The sequence below is a fragment of the Lonchura striata genome, chromosome 3 (assembly GCF_050655825.1).
Source record: "Lonchura striata isolate lonStrDom1 chromosome 3, ASM5065582v1, whole genome shotgun sequence".
NCBI classification, from domain to species: Eukaryota; Metazoa; Chordata; class Aves; order Passeriformes; family Estrildidae; genus Lonchura; species Lonchura striata.
The window spans coordinates 50,142,216-50,162,356 of record NC_140705.1 but is presented as its reverse complement, the minus strand read 5'-3'; the positions used below and the strand labels follow the sequence as shown (position 1 = coordinate 50,162,356).

Sequence of the window (20,141 nt, the reverse complement as noted above, 5' to 3'; positions counted from 1 at the left end):
TGCCATAGTGGTAAAATGCCAACTGCACTTTCTGCTTGGTCCTCCTTTTCATTTGCCACTGCCTGTACATGTTATATTTTAATAAATGAAAAGAGTTCTTACTAAGAACCCTTATTAACAGCTTGCATGCTGTGTGGCACATAGCAGGTACACCTTGCCTGAAGAGTCTTCATTCCAGATGGAGACCTGGGACTTCAAAGTGGGTTGTCATACAGCAATCATCCAGCCGAACAAGCAGAGCAATGAGATCTCCAGTCTTGCTGCAGGCACAAATGCTGTTATGTGGCTCTTTCCAGGGGGGATGCAATTTCTTCTTTAGCACAGTAGGCTGCAGTAAATATGTTGAAAGTTGCCAGTAGTCCCATCCAAAAGGGAAATCACTGTGACCAAGTTGCCAGACATGTAGCTCTAGCAATTCTGCCATTCACTAAAAAAAGCAACAGGCTTCTGGAAATCCATAAAGATGATAACTAGAGCTGGCTATTTGACAGAGAAGTGCTCCCCATGGTGAGAAGTGCTGTGGCTAATCCTGCCAAATATTTTCCATTTCCTGAAACTATTGCTTCTGTTTTGTTCTCTGTGAATTTCAGCCAGTTGACCTTTATGAATTTACTAATTTCTGCCAGGTATTCAGGCCTCTGTTATCAGCACTGAGAGTGAAAAAGATGCATGGCTGAGGGTACCTGTGTGCTGTTGACCTTCTAGAGGATTATGGTTTATTTCTCCAGGGTATTCAAATAATAGTTAGAAAAGATAAGCAATGGTAAAAGGTATATTGGATTAATTCTCGTGACATAATCATAAGTTTGAGTAAATATGCTCTCTGTATATGAAGAGAAGGAAGGGGAATCCAGAAATCCCTGTGTTCTTGCTCCAGGTACAGGACTCTTGCAACCATTAGAGGTCACCACAGACTCCGCTGAGCTTTACTATGAAAGATATGGACAATTCCTCTGAGCATTCCTCTGCTCTTCAAATTTGACAGTAGTGATTGATTATATGATTTACAGGGCTGAAAAATGTTGGTAATATAATTTAGAATGGTAAAATGACCCAGCAGGATAAAAACTATGGAACAAGAATCATCTGTTGAGGAAGACAAATTAATCAGCAAAGAAAAGGAAAAACAGAAAATCTTATGTGGTTCTTAAAAAGCACAAATTTTGTGGTGTTTTTTTTTTTCCTGATAAGGAAATGAGAGCTGGATCTGCCAGTGTTAAAATAAAATGAAGAAATACCTAATGATCAGTAGTTTGGGAGTAACTCTCTTGATCTTGTTAAAAAGCATGTATGTTGCAATAGAAAGAGAAACTTTGAAATGTTAATGAAGACTGAATGGCTTATCTGTGAGTTCCAGTCATTGGCCAAGACTGAATTGTGCTGAACACAAATAAATGATTCCTTACCTGATAAATTTCTAACCTAAAAGGCATTGGGAGAGGAAGAGGGAGAGTAGGGGAGAGAGGAGATTGATATGGACAGACAGTGGTAAAGAGAGTAAAAGAAGCTATTAAAAAGCATTTTCAACAGTGCCAACACACCAGCAGTCAACTTGCTGGGGTAGCAAAATTTGATTTTGCCTACTCTGCTGAGAACCCGTGAGTTGGGAATGTGCAAGTACATGTCTGAAAATCTAGGATGTGGGTGATGAAAGCTGTCAAGAGAGAGAACAAAACTGGCTGCTTGGAATATGGCAGCAAGCCTAAGAAGAGCAAGGGGTAGTTCATTTGATGTGGTGGTAAAGGAGGAGCTAGTGGAATAGCAGACAGGGCCATAGGAATAGGAAAATAAGCACTGCTAAAGCCTCTTGGAATGAATGATAGAAGGACAGCATTGCTTTAGCCAAAGGACAGGAAGTTAATATTGTAGTAAAAAGGTTCATGGTGGATTAATAAAGGTCCCAGAGGACAACTCAAAATTGGCAACTTATAGGTGTTACAAAGAAGAGTTAAGACATAGCTTGGATTTGCAGAACTAAAGCAGATAGTGTGGATAAATCTTAGCATATGAATGAGAATGACAGGCAGGAGGGCAATGTGTGAGGCACTGTACAGATATCAGGTAAACTCTGACCTGAAAAGTTTGCAATCTCAAATACAAGGAAGGTGTTTAATACAGACAGCTAAAGTGTACGGACGAAATGTGCTTGTAATGCTTAGTGGAGCTGTAGCAACAACCACAAGTCACAATTTACATAAAATGTTATTGCACAGCAGGTTCCTTTTATGCATTACAGCACTGATGTATTTTAAAGTGTCATTTGAAGTAAGATGAGTTGAGACACTGGCATGACCAGACATGTGGAAAGCAACAAAGTCTTTTCTTCTGTGCTAGTACCTATTTCTGGAGCCAGGAAAAGGGTAAAGGGAACTGCATCTTCTTGTTATACATCTGGTTTTGGGTTTTACATAATTTCTTGACTACTTAGCTACTAAATAGTCAACTAAATATTTACTCACATTATCACAGCCAGACTAATGTCAATATTTTCCTTTTAGACTCTTATCAGTATATTGTATACTCCTAAATGTGGGAATGTTTTTCCACATTGCATAAAATGGGAGTGTGAGCACTAAACTCCAAGTGAAATAGTAATAGCAACATACATGTTTTTATGAGTTTTGGGGAGCAGTCTGAGCAAGAAGAGAGGACAATGAAATAATGGAAAGTGGGTAAGTAAATATCTCTTAAAGATAAGAGAAATACTCTGAAATACTTTCTCACAAGTTAAAATCCAGTGGGAATTTCTTGTCTTGTTAGAAAGCTGAATGACAGAAAACATGAACACGATCTCAGACAAATGTTGTCTCTGCTTTCAGGTATCCTCACTCCCTTGGACCATCTGGAGAAACACCTCATCCCTGCTCAAATCCATCCTGTGCACTGGATTCTGCAAGCTCTGTTGGAGACCTACTTACTCTACCATATCACTGCCCTCCAATTTACAGCTTTTCCCTATCAGGGCAGCCAAACATTTTGCTGTAAATTAATTTCTCACCTCCTTGTCTGCCTGTTATGGACATGGTGAACAGTGAGCTCTGTATACAGGAAAGCTTCTGGCACATTGTTCTCATCTTCTCTTTCTAGACTAAACAGTACCAGTTCTCTTGACCTTCCTTCATGCAGTGTGTTTTCCATACTACTTATTATTCTTCTTCTCCTCTGAACTCTCTCCAGTTTGTTTCTATATATCTATAATTTCATAGTGTGGTGCCCAGAAGAGGACAAAGTATTTACTCCCCAGCACCAGCAGAGTAAAACAGAACATAAGGCAATCTTACTAGGATGTTCTGCAGTGAGATTCATCTTTTCTCAGCCATATAGTGCAGCTCACTCCTACTTAGCATAGGGGTTGTATAGTCTTCAGGTTTCTTTATTGTCCTGCATAACACATAAACTTCTCCCATATTGTATTCATGCAGTTAATATCTGTGGCAAACTACACTTATTTTTTCTGAATTTGTACCACTCATATCAGATTGTTTCTCCAGGCTCTAACAGAGTCCCCTGACGTGCTGGCACTTCCCATCTGCTGGTGTAACTTGAAGATCCACTGCTTCATATTTCAAGCCATTAATGAAAATAAGTATTACAACTAGACTAACAAGTGGCATCTGTCCATATGTATGCTATGATGAACTCATCTACAGTGCATTTTTCCAGTTTCTTTTTCAGAAAAGTGTGTAAGACTGTGTGGAAAACTTTCTTAAAATCAAGATCTAACAAGTCTACTCCTCATCCTTATCTCCTTGGCCAATTAATCTGTCAAAGAAAAATGAGATGGATTTGTTTCTGATAAATCAATACAACACTTTTTTATCACTGTAAAAATGCTCAAAGTGTCCACAAAGTGATTATACACTGTAGTATTGTAGGATTTATTTAGTAACAGCATTATCTTTCTAGGCATTTCTAGGCATTTATAATTTATTAAGCTCCCATTCCCATGAATGGGAATTATAGCATATATTCTCTCATCTCAGTGTCTTCCATGGTATTCTATATTTTGTTTAAACTAATCATTGCTGGTTCAGTGATTGCTTTTGTAGTTGATTAAATATTCCAAGGTGCATATGCCTGTCTGTTCTTGTTAATAAAGTGTTTGTGTTCAGTGATTATCTGATTTCATAGACCTTACTGGAAGAAAGGTGTCCACATCACACACTGAGAACTGAAACTTCCAAGAAATTAAAGAAACACAGTGACTTGAGAAATAATATGTATTTTCCAGCCCTTGCCATTGCTTCCCTAGAAGAGTGCTAAAGATATTTACTCAGCCATTACATGGAAACTTGCAGCTGCAGGTGGAGAGAGGATTCCTATTTGAAAGGTTCAGTAGTCATTTTAGTTATGGTAGGACTACTGTTAACAAATATGCAGGGGAATTTTAAGGGGTGAATGATAACCAGTAGTCGCTAATTTGAAAGCAAGAAAATCTTTCTATATTTGCCTACCTTCCTTGGATTTTCTTTGATCACTTTTTAACATAAAATATCATCTAAAGCTGTCATTGCAGTTTGTCTTGCTAGTTAGTTTAAGGATTAGCAATATTTCCTCTCTTTATTGGTTATCCCACCTCTATCATTTTAATGTATTGCCATTTATCCCAAGTAGATCAAAAAGAGCCAAGTCTTTAATAAATGCTATGCATTCACATTGCTCCTTCTTGGAGTAACAGAAAGCATTGCTTTGGGTTGAATGTTCCTGCTCATTTGTCTTAAAGGTTATTTTATTAAAACAAGAGCAAAAGAAGAATGTCCCTGCTCTAGCCAAATGCCATCCTAAAAATAGAACTAAAATCCTCACTTTGATGTGACAATGCTTAGATCCAGCTCACAAGTTAGTGAAAATCTTTGTGTTGAGCACAGAGGGAATCCAACTATTTCAGTGAAAAGATATTTGTTGCATCATTCCTCAGCACCTTCTTCTGGCTAAGAGACATAGAGAGACTTTTATTGGTATGAGAGCTAACTGAGCATAGCTGGCCTATAAAATAATGTGCATGAAAGTGAGTGATACTTTGCCACCACGCAAAAGGCCAGGGGTTTCTGTAGTGTTGTCAATAGTGATGGCAAACAGAAAAAAACCAAGGTTTGTGCAGGACAAAAGAAAAACCAGGGACTTGAGCAAGTAACAAAAATTATTTTTCTTGGCCTCATTAGTCATATACTATTGAAAGTAATATTGCAGAGACAATCTGAATTGTATGAGAGTGAAAGATATTAGAATGGAATAAGAACCAACCACAAGACAGCATTAGTAAAAATGGTGTGCTCTAAAACACAGAAGTGCTGCAAGGGAATGACATGTATGAGGGTTCTTTTGCATTTATATTTTCATTTCAAGCATATGGTGGGGTAAGGGGAATATTGCTGTGGAGGACTTAAAAACTAAGTTTACTGTAACCCCAAAGTGTAGCTTAGTATCTTAGGATGTATATACAGTGTGTATCAAAATAAACTACTGGTGTTAACCTTCTGCATCTATTGAAAATGAAAATTTCAGGGAAATTTGCCAGGTATAAAAAAATAAACATTGCTGGTTAATGTCCATGGACCAGAATGAGCTCAGCATGAACAGATTTTATTTACATAAGTGCAGAGGCAGGTTCCATTTGCTATTAGATCTTCTAAGGTAAACTTTCTTATATAAACTATGGAATCTCCCACTAAAATGGTACAGTGAAATAAAGCCAAAATTTGGGATTAAAACACAAAGGCTGCATTTATTCTCTGAAATGCACACAAAATATCATGCTTTTGCTGCTCTCTTCATCCAAGGATCACAAAGGCAACCATCAGTTATAATAATGTTGATGCTTTCATTATATACCATGGCACAATAGGAATGAACCTGCAGAGCAAAACAGTTCATACCAGAGTCTCAATATCCCCTATGATAAATATTTTGAAGGTTTCAATTTGGACTAGCTTTATTCCATTCCTTTTGATTGAACAGCATCAGATGTGGAGATGGAGTGCATTTTCCAGCTGAGCACAAGGAAGGACCCAAGAATTATGGTGAGACGTGCTCCAAGATGTACCAAAGTGTGGTAATCAGAGCAGATGAAGAAGTCCACTTCAAAAGCCTCATCCTAAATAAAGCAGCAGTAGAGAGGCACACCCGGGGAATTAAGCCCTACCCAGCAGCCCCAGCATATGAGGCAGATTTAATTAACCCTGTTCCACAGGTGGCAGATGGAGGTACAGCAGATTTACAAGAAAAGGAAGTGGTAAAACCATGACAAAGCTGAAAAATTTGCTGTCCAGACATTGGACATTGTGGGGCACTATGTCTGCTGCAAATGGACAGGACACAGTACTGGAGTAGTGAACTAATTCAGATAATTCTTATCAAAAAACCCCAAATGCAGACAGAAATTAGAGGATCTGGCTTGATTAAGTGACCTGTGATTAATCTCATTCGTCCATTAGTCAGTGATGAGGAGGATAACAATTAGATTGGTGTGATGCCTAGCAACTTAGAAATGGACCATGAGACACAGATTTAAATGAGAAGCATGAGGACAAGAGAAACTGCAGTCCCTGACTTGGCATTGTCAGATGTTGCACATTCCCTTGGCCACTAGATGAAGAAAATGTCACCCCACTGGTATACCGTTCACCTTCATCAGGGCTTCCTTCAGGAATAGCTATATTCAACACCAGATCATCTCAGGGAACTCACAGAAAGCAATTATTAGCACTCCATTGCTATCAGCTAAGTGACTTCACTACCACTTAAATGTAAAAGTTATTTCAACAATTAGTAAGAGCTAATAATGCCTTATTTTGTATGATGCATTCTGAGGTTATCATATAAAGCAGAGCTTGCCACTGCTATTTTTGTATGTTTTCCTGCCATTTAACATCTGATAAAACAGCTATCCAGACTGGCTATGATATCAGCCAGCTACTTAATTATTATGTGGCTGTACTGGAAAGTGACGCCAGAAAATATAGATACCCCAGATGTGCTAGTGTTGATTTTGGGCTTAGCCCACATATTTCACCGGTGAAGAAGTTTCATAAGTATGTTAAAGATATCATTCTGGAGGACTCTTAACCAATGAGTTACCACAAAATCACTGGGCACAGAGAATGACCCAATCCATTGGTAAAGTCATGAGAAGGAAAGCAATCTAAGTAAAAAAAGGCCTCAGATATTGCTCTCATTTGCAGCAGAAGGCAGCAGTAAGGACTTGTCATGAGAAAGGGTCTCAACCATAAGGGCTTCAAAACAGATATTCAGTAGCTGTAAAAATATCTGTAAATAAAGAACCATGCCTTTATCTCCTCTTCAATAACCCAAATATACAGCAGCTAGAGGATTCCTTTAAGGTTTCCATAAAGGATCTTTTTCTTATTTCACCTAAGTGATAAAGAAGTCTTGAATATTGCAACCCTTTTTTATTTTTTGTAAGTGTATATTTTAAATTATTTATTCATTATATTAATACAGTTGGATATGAAAAATAGATTTTGGCAAATATTTTGTAACTGCCCTTTAAAATACTAGTATCTAATCCTTGTCAAAAAGTTGAGTCCATTGCTGAGCTATGCAAAAACACCTGATTCAGGTTCCTCTCTCTCAATCTTCTCAATCTTATGATTGCTGGAATCTTCAACAGTGAAAGGAGATGAAAAAGTTGCATCAGCTCTGCTCAAAGGGTCAAGCAGAGTGTCCTGCCACCACAGCTGAATCTGCTGCAATTCCCTCTGGGAATTCTGTTCCTTCCCTTCATCTCTAGAGCCAAGCTCCAGAGCATGATACTGTCAAGTCAGAAGTATGCAAGGCAACAAAACATGAAGATGTACCAAGATATGCTGCGTTTGTAGGAGACTTATTTATACTCCTATACTTTCCTGTCTGATATTTCTCAAATTTTCATCCATACCACTTAGCACATTCCTTAGGGACACACTTCCTTTGAAAGATTTTTGTAGAGCACCTACTGAACTACAATAAATTCTGATCAAATGGTAGTTCTCATAACTGGAAGAAAGTAAGTTGCTGAAGAGGCAGAACATTGTCACTAAGACTAAGAACACATCTTAGGGTGGTCTAGAGGATGGAAATTAAATTGTTTTAAGGTTTTCATAGAAAAGCTTCCAGCAGTGCCATTTCCCTTTTACTCTGTTCACAATTCATGTTTCTGTAAATCGGCAAATATGGCTGAAAGGAGTTGAAATTATGGAAACCAGCAGTGTTTGTCATCTTCAGACTCCCATTTCTCTCTCCTCCTCTAGTAATTACGCAACCTATTCAAGAGTCAACTTGCCATCATAAATAGTGATAGACTGCATGCAGTTATACTGCGTGTTTGCAAATAACAATTTCTCATTCCAGAAAAGTTCAAATTCAGAATGTTTTGTCTAATTAGCTATATGTTGTAGCTAACAAGATCATAAAGCTGTTCTTTTAGTACATTTTTTTCCTGTTTCTTTAATTTTTTCATCCTGGGGAATTAAACAGCTGATTCATTCTTTATTTGCTTATGGAGAGAATTTTGTTGTTGCTTTTAAGAATTTTAAAATCACTTAAGCTCTAAGCTATAAAACAACAATCTCAAGCTAAGACTTTGCAAATGCAGTCTACACATAATAAAAAAATAAGAAAAAAAAAGGTAGATACAATTTTTTTGAGTTACAAAATCTTGAGAACAAAATATTTGCTTCTCCTAATTCCCCTGTCTGTTTATATTTCTGGACAGTCAGATTTTCTTGAGGTTTGCATCAACCTCAACACAGAGGTTCAAGATATTTCCTTCTATATTGCCTTAGTTGCTTTGTGCCTAGAATCAATGTTTGGGATTTGCCCTACCTACAGTTTCCCAAAGATTATCACATTGTCTTCTTTAAGGTCTTAATACTATTCGTCTGTTGTCAGGCTTGCATCGCTGCACATTGCTAGGATACAGTAAATGTTTGTAAAAGTGAAAGACCTCCCCTTTTTCCTATTGCTATCTAGAAAATATAACCAGATTTTACCCTCTGATATAGGAGTGCAATTCCCCATGGAATAGAGTCCTGCATTTGTAGAAAGACAGAATTTGGCCTCAAAGATTTATAGAGCTATAAAACTACAAGTAGATAATTTTGATTATGTTTTCTGGGACTAAGGGCTGAATCCACATCACTAACAAAAGTTTCATCTTAAAATGGCGTTAGTGTCTCTTGGACTATGATTTTGGATTACTGTTGCACTCTTTTAAGTCTTTGGATTCATTTGACTTTCAGTCTGACCTGTTCCCTTCCCTCTTCTTTCCTATCATCTAGTTTCATGGGTGGGGTAATATGGGAGAGAAGTCAGGAGAGGAAATGCAGTACCAGACAACTCAACATCTCCTGGAAGCTGCAATAGAGATTCTCTCACTGTCCAGCAGGAGGGAGGTGTGTTGGGAGTGGAGCTGAGTGGTTTAGAACAACACCAGAGACAATGACCTAGAAACATTACATAGGAGAAAAACAACACAGACTGCAACAGTAAATTACTCAGGCTTTGCGCAAGTGGGTGAATAACTATTTTCCTGACTTGTCATGGTGTCCCAGAATATTCTTACCTTTTCCTTTCACTATTGAAAATAATTTTCTTATTTTCTAGGCACTCATTGAAGAGCCCTCTATCAGCCTTTTGCAAAGCGTGTAGCATTATGCATGTATTGTAGGCCTCCCTTTTATTTACAGTCTGGTTTTTCCACTCTCAAAACAGAATTATCCCAAAATAAACACCAGACAATGAGAATCAAAAGCATGTGTAATAGCCGTGCCATTTCGCAACTACTTGCTACATCTTTGTTTGGCATACTGGACTTTGTTTAGCAGAAACATGGTAGTATCACAAGGTCAGAGTCTCCCACAACTTAATCCATTGCTAAAAAAACCTGGAATTCATATAACACAGACTTCTGTACAAAAGAGTTTCAACCAAAGTTAAAAATAAATCCCCTCAAAACCGTGAACAAAGTGTAATTAATTATAAAGAGAGTGAAAAAATCCTGAAAAAGAAACCCTCCTCAATTAACATTTTTTCTTTTTTATTTACCAAATATACATATATGCAAGACGTGGTTGCTTTATTCTCTTGGCTAGGTGCAACATCATCACAGCTGTGATCATGCTGGATCCCATAAACTAAGCAGGACTAATCCTGCTCAGCAAAGTTACTCAATGGGGAGTTTTCCAAGACAAGCTTGCAGTGCTTGCAAGCAGTGTTTTAATAAGAGTGGAAGTAGCACTCCTCTCAGACTCATGGACTCATGCTGGATCTTAGGAAGAGTTGTGCTGCTGGGAAAATTACTTCAACTAGCTTCTAAAGTAAGTGATGGTGAAAAACATTGCTCTATAATCATAGGTGCAAGCATACAGGAGTATATGGACCACCTGTAAAAAGTGCTCAGTACACCCAAAGGGCCCCCAACAATTCTTCCAGTTTGATAATGTGCATTGAACTAAAGTGAATGAAATGACATCTCTCTTCTAAATTTCACTGTAGGCCAGAGCCATCCAGGACCTTTTCCATCCTCTAGAATTATAAAATTGCTTTCATGTACTTACAGTCCTCTTTACCTACATAAAATGACTTCTGGCTAAAAGTAGAGAAAAAGGATATAAGCAGTATGAATATGTTTGCTTAAATAACCCTGTGAAAGCTATTCTGCCCTCTGCTTCTTCTTTACAGAGAATTATTGGTATTAGATCAAGACTTATTCTATTGGGAATTGCAAGTATCATGACAGTGGGAATTTATACTCTAAATCTAGTCAAGTAAACAAAACTGTTTACGGATCATTCTCTGTTCTCAAGAATAAATGTGAACTCATGATTTTCACACTTTTTGTTTGTTTTCTTCTGCTTCCCTGCCAACTTCAGACATAGCAACTTCAGCCATTCAGCAGTCAATAGCACGTGTTTGGCCATAATTCTTCCCAAGTTGTGTCTAGGACACAGATGAGGAGCAAGGCCAAACCCATGCCAGAAAGTAGGTTAAAAGCTAAACCATATGGATAGTTATGGAAGAGCAAACAAGCTTGTGTCTTTTATATTAGAGTAAGGATGCAACCTCTGGTCCCTGAAGAACGTGTAGGTGGCATTGTGAGCTGCCATGTGTCCTTGGCAATTAAAATACTACTGACAGGGAAATAAGAGATAATATTATTAGTGCTTTAATAACAATGAGCAAGCTACCTGTCTTTTTAATTTGCTTACTACACACCTAGAACAAAGGTTACATTTGTAACAATTTCCATATGCAATAGTAACAGACTCTAACTTGAACAGAAGCGCCCTTCTTATATCACAGTGATGTGACTGAATCAATATCTAGTAAGGAAAAAGTTGAGCTTGATTTGCTAATCCATTTATCTCTTTTCTTCCATCACTACACTATGAAGCAGTTGCAATTAGATTTAAAATTTTTCTGGAAGGTGTTTTCTTGGGTGAGTGGGGAGTTGGTTTTCTTTGGGGGGGTGAAGGAGAAGGTGCTGCTTTGCTTTCTTTTATGTTGGCTGTTGTATTCAAAGAGCTCTAGGAAATACCTGAGGTGGGTCTGTATAACACATCTCTCACAAAATAATTCCTTGGTCTTTTCCCAATGACAGTGGTGCTGAGATCTGTCCCCCTCACAGGCTGAGATGCAAGACTTTGCCTCAAAGCCACTAGTCAGAAGTTGTGCATTTCCTGTGTGGGCAAGCAACCAGCTGTGTTTGTGTATCCACTCCTGACTGACCCAGAAGATGTAGACTGGCCTGCTGTCTGCAGCTGAAAGCTCTAGACTGCTTTCAAGACCTCAAGCAAGCTGAACAGGTTATGTCTACTCCACAGTGAAACTGGTTTGGTGTAAATAATTACTATTGCTGGTGAGGAGGAAGAGAAAGACTGGCATTTGCAATTGGGAGGGGGTTTGTGGTAGGCAGGAGAAAGACAGGCATAGTTTGATTTTAACAAAATGGAGCCTTTTTGGCTCCACTCATGTGTGCTGATGACATCGAATTCACAAAGAATGAAACTGAGCTAGCACTAAGTTGTATCAAATACATGAGCTCAAACTTCTGTTTTTCACTAGTCAAGGCTTTTGCAGCTCTAGTAGTTTTAAGTGTTATATGAAACCATTGCAAGTAGTGTCTCCTGGCAACTGAATATCTGAAAGATCCTTTTCATTACACCAACCAGGTCAACTCACACTAAGTGTTAAGTGAACATATTCTACTCAACAGCATATTTAACTTCACATTTGTTCAGTCTTGGTGATACAGCAAGGCTTGGTTGCTGTTCAGACCAAACTCACTAGATTTACTTAGAGTTATACTTGGAAAACTTGAAGGTGTATTCCCCTGTACTACAGGGTATTTCTCTAATGAGCATACAAAAATCTCTGTCTAACACAGGTCCCAGAGTAACAGCCCATGATAAAACTCTCTACACACAGCTCTGAATGGGGAGATGGGAAGTTCAGATTAAGAGAATGTGAACATTTGCATTTCAATAACACTCCCTGTTGAACCATTTTAAAGCATTGATACCTTGATTCTACTTTCATTGAACTAAATGGCAAAACTCCCACTGAGGTCAAAGGGAGGTTTGATCTGACCCTAATTCATGAATGGCCAGATTTTGGTACTCTAAGTAAGACTGAATAAGCTGTTCAGTCATTACAATTCCACTAAGTTAGGTACTTTTGAAATAAAGTACTACTTACTCTCTCAGTTTCTGTTGTGAAGCCCGTAATACTCCTTTGAGGTTCATCAGTCAAATTTATGGATCTGTTCATAGTAAAGGAAATTTATTAGTCATGCATACCATCTAGCTACTCCTTAAGTAGCTATGAAACATTTCTGATAATATATTTACAATTTTGATGTTTTTATGACCTTATGGCTTTTATGGCTTTTTTATGACTCTTCACTATTTCTTTTGTGAGCTTATTCAACCAAACCACATGCACAGTTTTCTTTGCTGACTGGATGCTAACATTTTAAACATAGCTTTCAAGTAACCCTAAAGAAGAAGTTTTTTGGTATGACTCTACATAACAGTGGCTAAAATTTGTTTAACTACCTTCCTGAATAGCTGAGAATTGGTCAAATACTCTGACTAAGCCGAAGAAAAAGATGTTGTAAGCAGAATTCAAGGTTATTTATTTTATTTTGCCATTTTTTTCCCCCCACAGAAAAGTAACAGCATTGCATTTATCCTCTTAGGTAGTGTAGAGGAGTGTATTTTGAAGACAAAAAGGTAAATTGAGTATCAGTGAAGGTCCCTAGAAACTGAACACAAAACACAGTTGCCTGGAGAAAAGAAGGCTCAGGGGAGACCTTATCACTCTTTACAACTACTTACCTGACAGGAGGTTGTAGTAAACTGTGCATGTGCAATGAAGTGAGGGTTCTCCCAGGTGATAGGACAAAAGCACAAGGCCTCAATTTGCACCAGTGGAGGTTTAAGTTGGATGTTAGAAAAAATTTCTTTGTGGAAAATGTTGTTCAGCACTGGAATAAGCTGCCCAGAGAAGTGGTACAATCACCATCCCTAAAAGTGTTTAAAAGATCTGTAGATGGGGAGTTTGGGATATGCTTTAGTGGTGGCCTTGGCAGTGCTGAGTGCAGGGTTGAAACTGATGATCATAAAGGTTTTCTCCAACTGAAATAATTCTGGAATTCTGTTCTATTCTGATTGTCTGCTAGAAGGCTCTCCATATATTAATTTACATATTTACCCACATTGTGTATGTTGCAAGGAGCATTAAATAAATTTTCGGTGCTGGGGTAGTTTGTTGTAAGAAAGGTAAGATCTCCTGTCTCTGAACTGCATGTATGTCCCTTTCTGGCACCAAAGAGATTACGGAGCAGTTGCTATATCAAAGTTTCAAGAAAATTCAAAGACTCTTCATTAGGCTATCATAACAGTTAGCCACAGAAAGAATAGAAAGGATGATTGAGATTGGATGTAATCACTCAGCATGTGTGATGCTGCTAAAGAATGCATATTCACTGCCACAGCTCCTCAGAACAATCATACATTTCTAAACTGGATCTTCATGTAAGCTTCCAACAAAACAACTATTTTTTTTTCAATATGAAGCCAGAACACCAGTGTCCAAAATCACTTAGAAAAAGGTTGGGTTTTATTGTTATGAGAAATGACAGGAATGATAGAAGTCTCATCAGATAGATCAGTTTTATAATGAAAGGAATAAGGTTGAGATAAACCAAGGAAACCTTAGACAAAAACAAACTTTCAAGTGTCGTCTATTACTCATATTAAAAAAAGATTATCAATAATCTTATCATTACAAATGTAGGTCTGTAATAATTTGGCAAACTCAAGGGACTAGAATAAACTAGAACTTTTTCCCTAACTGCTGTCAATATTTGGACAGTGAAGTAACTTTCTGGTTACAGCGCAGCAGGACTTAGATTACTTTCAACAAATATTGATAACAAACAGAATCAGCAGGGCTTGGACAATAATTTGCTCCAACAACACTCCTTTCACAATCAATTAATTTTAACAAAAACACCAAGATTTGTTCAAACTTGAAAACAAATACAAAATTTGTTCAGGTTTAAACAATGAATGCCAGGTTTTATTTTTATCATCAGTACTGTAGTCATCAGAACTGCACAAGACAGCATGACAAACACATCAAAATAAATCAAATTTAAAGCCAAAAATCACTTAAATTCTGCAGTTATATTGAGTCTATCCCCCCCCCACCCATCTGCTTAATATTTTTTTTTTAACTGTAATGGTAAAAACCTTCTGTTTTGTCTTCATTGGATAAAGGGCTACTGAGATTAAATTGAATCTACTACATTCACCCAATGGCTATAATCTTTTAAAGCCTGTTCAAAACTCTCAGTAGTCTTTGATCTACTCATGATAATCTTTGGTTGATCATAGTGACTGGGAAAGGTGTCCAAAGACTGGAGGAAAACAAGTGCTGTTCTCACCCTCAAGAAGGAGCCAGGGACCTACAGGCAGGTCAGCCTTGCCTCAATCCCTGGGAGTATGATGGAGCAGCTGGTCCTGAAGACCACTGCTGGGGCACGTGAAGGACAAGAAGGTGATGAGGAATAGTCAACATGGTTAACAAAGGGCAAGTCACACTCAAACCACCTGTTAGCCTTCTGTGATGAGATGGCTGCCATGGTAGACCAGGGGAGAGCAGTGGCTATTTTCTGCCTTGACATCAGAAAGGCTTTTGCCACTGTCTTCCATAGGATTCCCCTACAGAATGTGATGAAGTATGGGCTCGCTGAGCAGACAGTGAGGTGAAACATTCCTAAACTGCCAGACCAGAGGGTGGTGATCACTGGCATAAGTCCACTTGGAGATTGGTAGCTAGTGGAGTACTCCAGGGGCCATACTTGGTTCTGATCTCATTTGACATCTTCATTAATTATCTGGATGATGCAGCAGAGTGTACCTACAGCAAGCTTTCAGATAACAGAAAAGTGGGGGAAAGGACTGATAAATAAGAGTGTCATACTGTCACTGAGAGAGACCTCAAAAGGCTGGAAAAATAGGTTGACAGGAACCTCCTAATTATTAAGGGTCTAGAGCATCTCTCTTATAAGGAATGCCTGAAGGAGCTAGGAATTGTCAGCTTGGAGGAGGCTCACAGGGCTCTTAACAACATATACATAAATACCTGCAAGGAAGGTACAGAGAAAATGGAGATGAGTCTTTTCAGTGGTTCCTAGTGACAGGATCAGAGGAAAAGGGCACACACTGAAACACAGGACATTTCCCCTGAATATCAGAAAGCACTTTTTTCACTGTGAGGATGACCAAGCACCAACACAAGTTGCCCAAGAGAGGTGGTGAAGTTGCTATTAAGATCTAAACCAGTGACACATGTTACTTCATCTGTGGTAACAATCACAAGGTAAAATCCCAGGCCACATCTCCATGAAATTGAAAATCCAGTTTTAGGGTTTCTTATACTTGCCACATGGTCCAAAGCACTGATTTGATATCAATTCACAGTGCCAGATCAGCTATGTTAAAAAATAATGACCAGTCAACTTCATGCTGGTTCATTTACCACATGCTGCCCTTCCTGTGGTACTCCACAAGCTTCTTGTCCTGCCTTAATCTCTGTCCTTTATAACTAAAAGTTATTGTCACTAGATGTCTCTACATCAGGTCATGGCTGCCGAGATGTGATTGCGCTCTTGTTATGCAGTGTCATCTCATGTAAAAGTGCAAACTGTCTGTCTCTAATGCATGATAAAATCACTTCAAACTCCAAAGGAAAGAAAATACCTTTCCTTATACTATGGACAATGGTTTCAAGTACCTTATGCCTAAGAAATTCAACTTTTTAAGCATATAGGAATGGATAATTTGTATAAAAATATTAGATAAACATACTTGATACCAGAAAAAGGGGCAGATATTGATGAAAGGTCATCTGTTACATGTTTTCCACTAAGTAAGCATTTGGCAGATAAACAGTAGATTTGAGGCCTTTCCTCAGGGTTAGAACAATCATATTTTGGAAACCCTGGGTAAGCCGAAAAAAACCCCTTTACAAATAGCAAATGGAGGTGGGAAAATCTGGGTGACATTAAATGCCACATGGCATTAAAATGATGACTAAAACTAAACACAGACTATCCCTACAAGTTGAAGTCAGACCATCAGCCATGTTTAGCTCTGCTGAGAGGATCTCAAATACTAGAGCAGAAGAAACCTTTCTTTGAAGTACTATCATAAGAAAGAAACTTTCAAGACTATATGCTTCAGTACATTTCCAATGGATTTTGGAACGTCTCCTAGGAAATCTTTGTGAAGATAGCACATGCAATTCTTGTTATAATAAATAGCACATAATAAATACAGTACTTTAATATAATGTCTTAGTGACCTTAAATCAGGCTCAAAAAGCAGAGAATATATTCTAGCTATTCTGTTCGTGCTCTGGTTCCTCATCTCTAACTGGAAATAAATCCAGTGTTTTTCACAATAGTCTGACAAAGATTAGTACTAATTACTTTTTTAAGCTCTCTAATTTCACTACAAAGTCTGTGAGGAAATTTATAATTCTAATTTTAGAAGGGAATGCAGTAAATAAGGCATCCAGCCATCCAGCCACACATTGAACAAGGAGACTGCGGCTGAACATTGTTTAGTATGTCATGTGAGTGCAGCACATCAGGTACACAGAATCTGGCAAGGATCCTCTTAAAGCAGTATGTGAACAAATAATCAAAGATCAAATTATCATGTATAAGTAAGATAAGTAATTCAGTCTTATATCCTGGCATTAGTATGTCACTTGGCAGTCTTACTCATCTACATATTTTAATGTAGGTTTTGTTTTTAACCACTGATGCCACCACTCTTCTCTTCCAGAAAATTCTTATTCCAAGAGATTCCACCACAGTTCAAGAACTGACAACAAAAGGTAAGTATCAACCAACAACTGGTTGAGCCTTAACTTGTACACTGCCAGAGCTCAGAAAGGTTTTAACAAAGGTATCATAGGTATTTCTAGGAGTAATAGAATGGACTAAGCCAAGATGTTTAACTCATGTTTTATCCCTGTCATACCTTCTGTAGGTAACTTGGAAAACATTGGGGAGATGGTATAAAAGGTTTCAGACCTTCAACTGAAGGAATCAGGTAGGTGAAAGAGAAGGTTGGGGCTGGCTCAGGGAACATTCATTCATCTACCACTCAGTCAATAATGAAAGCCTCCTGATACACCTCCCCATATATTTTGGGAGAGAATGGCATCTGCTTTATTGGGTCAGGTTTTACTCAGTAAATATTGGGAGGATCTAATTCCTACCTGTAACAAGAGGAAAAGTCAAGGGATTATAATTTGCAGTCATTTATCACACATGACCAATAGAAGTTGCAGCAGGCTCCAAACTCCTTGCCCTGTGTCCCACCTTCCCCTCCTTGCGCCACTCTGACTCCCCACAGATGGGAATCTTCCAGTTACACCACATCATGTCTTACTCTTGCCATGTTCAATAAGAAGCATCTTTTGGCCTTCTTAATTTATAACAAGGAGAATGCTGCTGTGAAAGATAGGCTTACCAGGCTTCTTCCTATGTGATGATTTTCCATGTTGAAATAAAATAATGTACCATCAATTCACATAATCACAAAACCACGGAATCATGGGATCACAGCATCACAGAATGGTTGGGGCTGGAAAGGAACTTTGGTGATTATCTGGTTCAGCTCCCTGCTAAAGCAGCCTTACCTAGAGCAGGTTTTGCAAGATCATGTCCTGGTGGGTTTTGAATATTTACAGAGAAGGAGACTCCACAGTCTTTCTGGACAGCCTGTCCAATGCTCTATCACCCTTGCATTCTGTTTGAAGCTGCTTCATATCTTGCAAATCCAAGCCAAGTCAAGAGCAATCACATGGAATAGGCTTAGAATGATAAGCAAAGTAAGTAAAACCGGACTTACCTTTAGAAGAGTAGGACTGTTGGACAAATAGGTATTTGAAAAATGTTCACCAGCCTTTAAAAAAAGTTTGTCTGATCACACAGTTCTACCTTATCCTACACCTAAAACTATTGTGCTGTTCTATAACTGCTGTCCCTGCTAAACACCATGATTACAATACATGTCTCTGCAGAAGGTTTATTTCAGTGTAAGATTTTCTAGATCACAAATTTTATAACTTAATATACAACTTTAAAAAGTAGAACAACCACATACGTTCTCTTCCAAGGACTTGATCCAACAAAGACCTTTAAGCATGTTACTAGTCTCATCATCCAGACACCAACCTAAGATCAGAACACTTACCAGCATTGTGAAAAATGCTGTCTCTGACAGACATGAAAATAAAATAAAAAAAAAAAACAAAACAAACAATCAGAAGTATATAATTGATAGTAATACTAAGATAAAAAGTACATTATGGGGAGGGATTAGCCTGTCTCATCCTAGAGACTGACACTACTCCACCTGAGGGGTCTGTGCTGCTCTCTGCCCTTGGGTCAAGTAATGGTATTTTCAAAAAAATCACTGCAGATGCCTTACTATCCCCTTAATCCCTCTCACTGTAGTCACCAAGCACCCTGCCCTTGTATCAGGTTCAGTGTGAGTAGACTTAAATTTATCACAGAACAGACAGTGTAACTTTACATACTAGGGCCAATAACAATGTCTCTGCTTATTTTGAAAGAACTTTGAAGGAAATATTATTATTTTCCTACACTTTATATATTTAATGGGCTGCTTGGTCAAGATGAAATATAGTTAAAGTCTGACTAATAATGGTATAATACTGAAAAGAGAGGGGGGAAAAAAAGGCAAAATCCAAAGTGAAAATTTTCACAGCCCCTACAGCTTTAAATATTGATATTCATTCTCTTAAGTATTATATGTCCTCTAGAAAATACTGTATTTAATTTCCATGCAATTACAGGTGAAATATAAAGATAGAAGAGAAAAAGAAAATCTTGTAAAAGACTTTTTTTCAATATTAAACTTGAGGTACAGAAAAAGAGCAATTAGTCACACATGCTGCCCCAAAAATCTTCAACACCTGCCAGTCACCTGAGAAGCATGGTGTGATCAGGTTCTTTGTCCTGTGCGTGACAGAGGTTTTATTGTTTCTTTGATCTGCTCCAGTCTGCAGGGAACAGTGTGATTAAGATATTACCTTTAGTGAACAGCTCTCCAAGTCACACGGCTCACCCTGGAAAAGTGTTTTGAGAGACAGGAAGAAACAGTAGACTGTTGTGAATTTTTGTTATTTTGTTCATTTTTTTCAAAAGTAAAGCATTGTAAATAGTTAGTTGGCTGAATGGACTAAGTGTCTGCCAAAGGAGACACATGTCATTTATTATACAACATGGAGACTACCATCTTTTGCCGCTAAACACACTGAAAATATAATATATTATATAAATATCTACATGATAAATAAGAATGTTAATTTTTTTCTGTTCTTTCACTTGCTCCATCTCATACCATGGCTGTGTCCTGTGACCTGGGGAGCAGAAATTAGTTTCTATTGATCATCATCGGAAAAAAAAGTCCATGTCACCTAGGCTATAATACACACATGCTGTACTCCAGAACACACACTAAATGTTGTCTATACCATCACCTGCTCCTCTAATAACAGAAGCAGGATTTGAAAACAGAAAAAAAAAGAAA

General features: G+C 38.0%; 1 long non-coding RNA gene across 1 annotated transcript in view; it reads left to right on the top strand.

Annotated features, from left to right (window-relative positions):
* The window catches only part of LOC110479666 (uncharacterized), a 181,990-nt gene extending 175,018 nt beyond the window's left edge, over positions 1-6,972 (top strand). The window contains exon 3 of the long non-coding RNA XR_014953734.1: positions 2,820-6,972. This is a non-coding gene — a long non-coding RNA (uncharacterized LOC110479666). The remainder of the gene's footprint in view (positions 1-2,819) is intronic.
* The last annotated feature ends 13,169 nt before the right edge of the window (positions 6,973-20,141 follow it).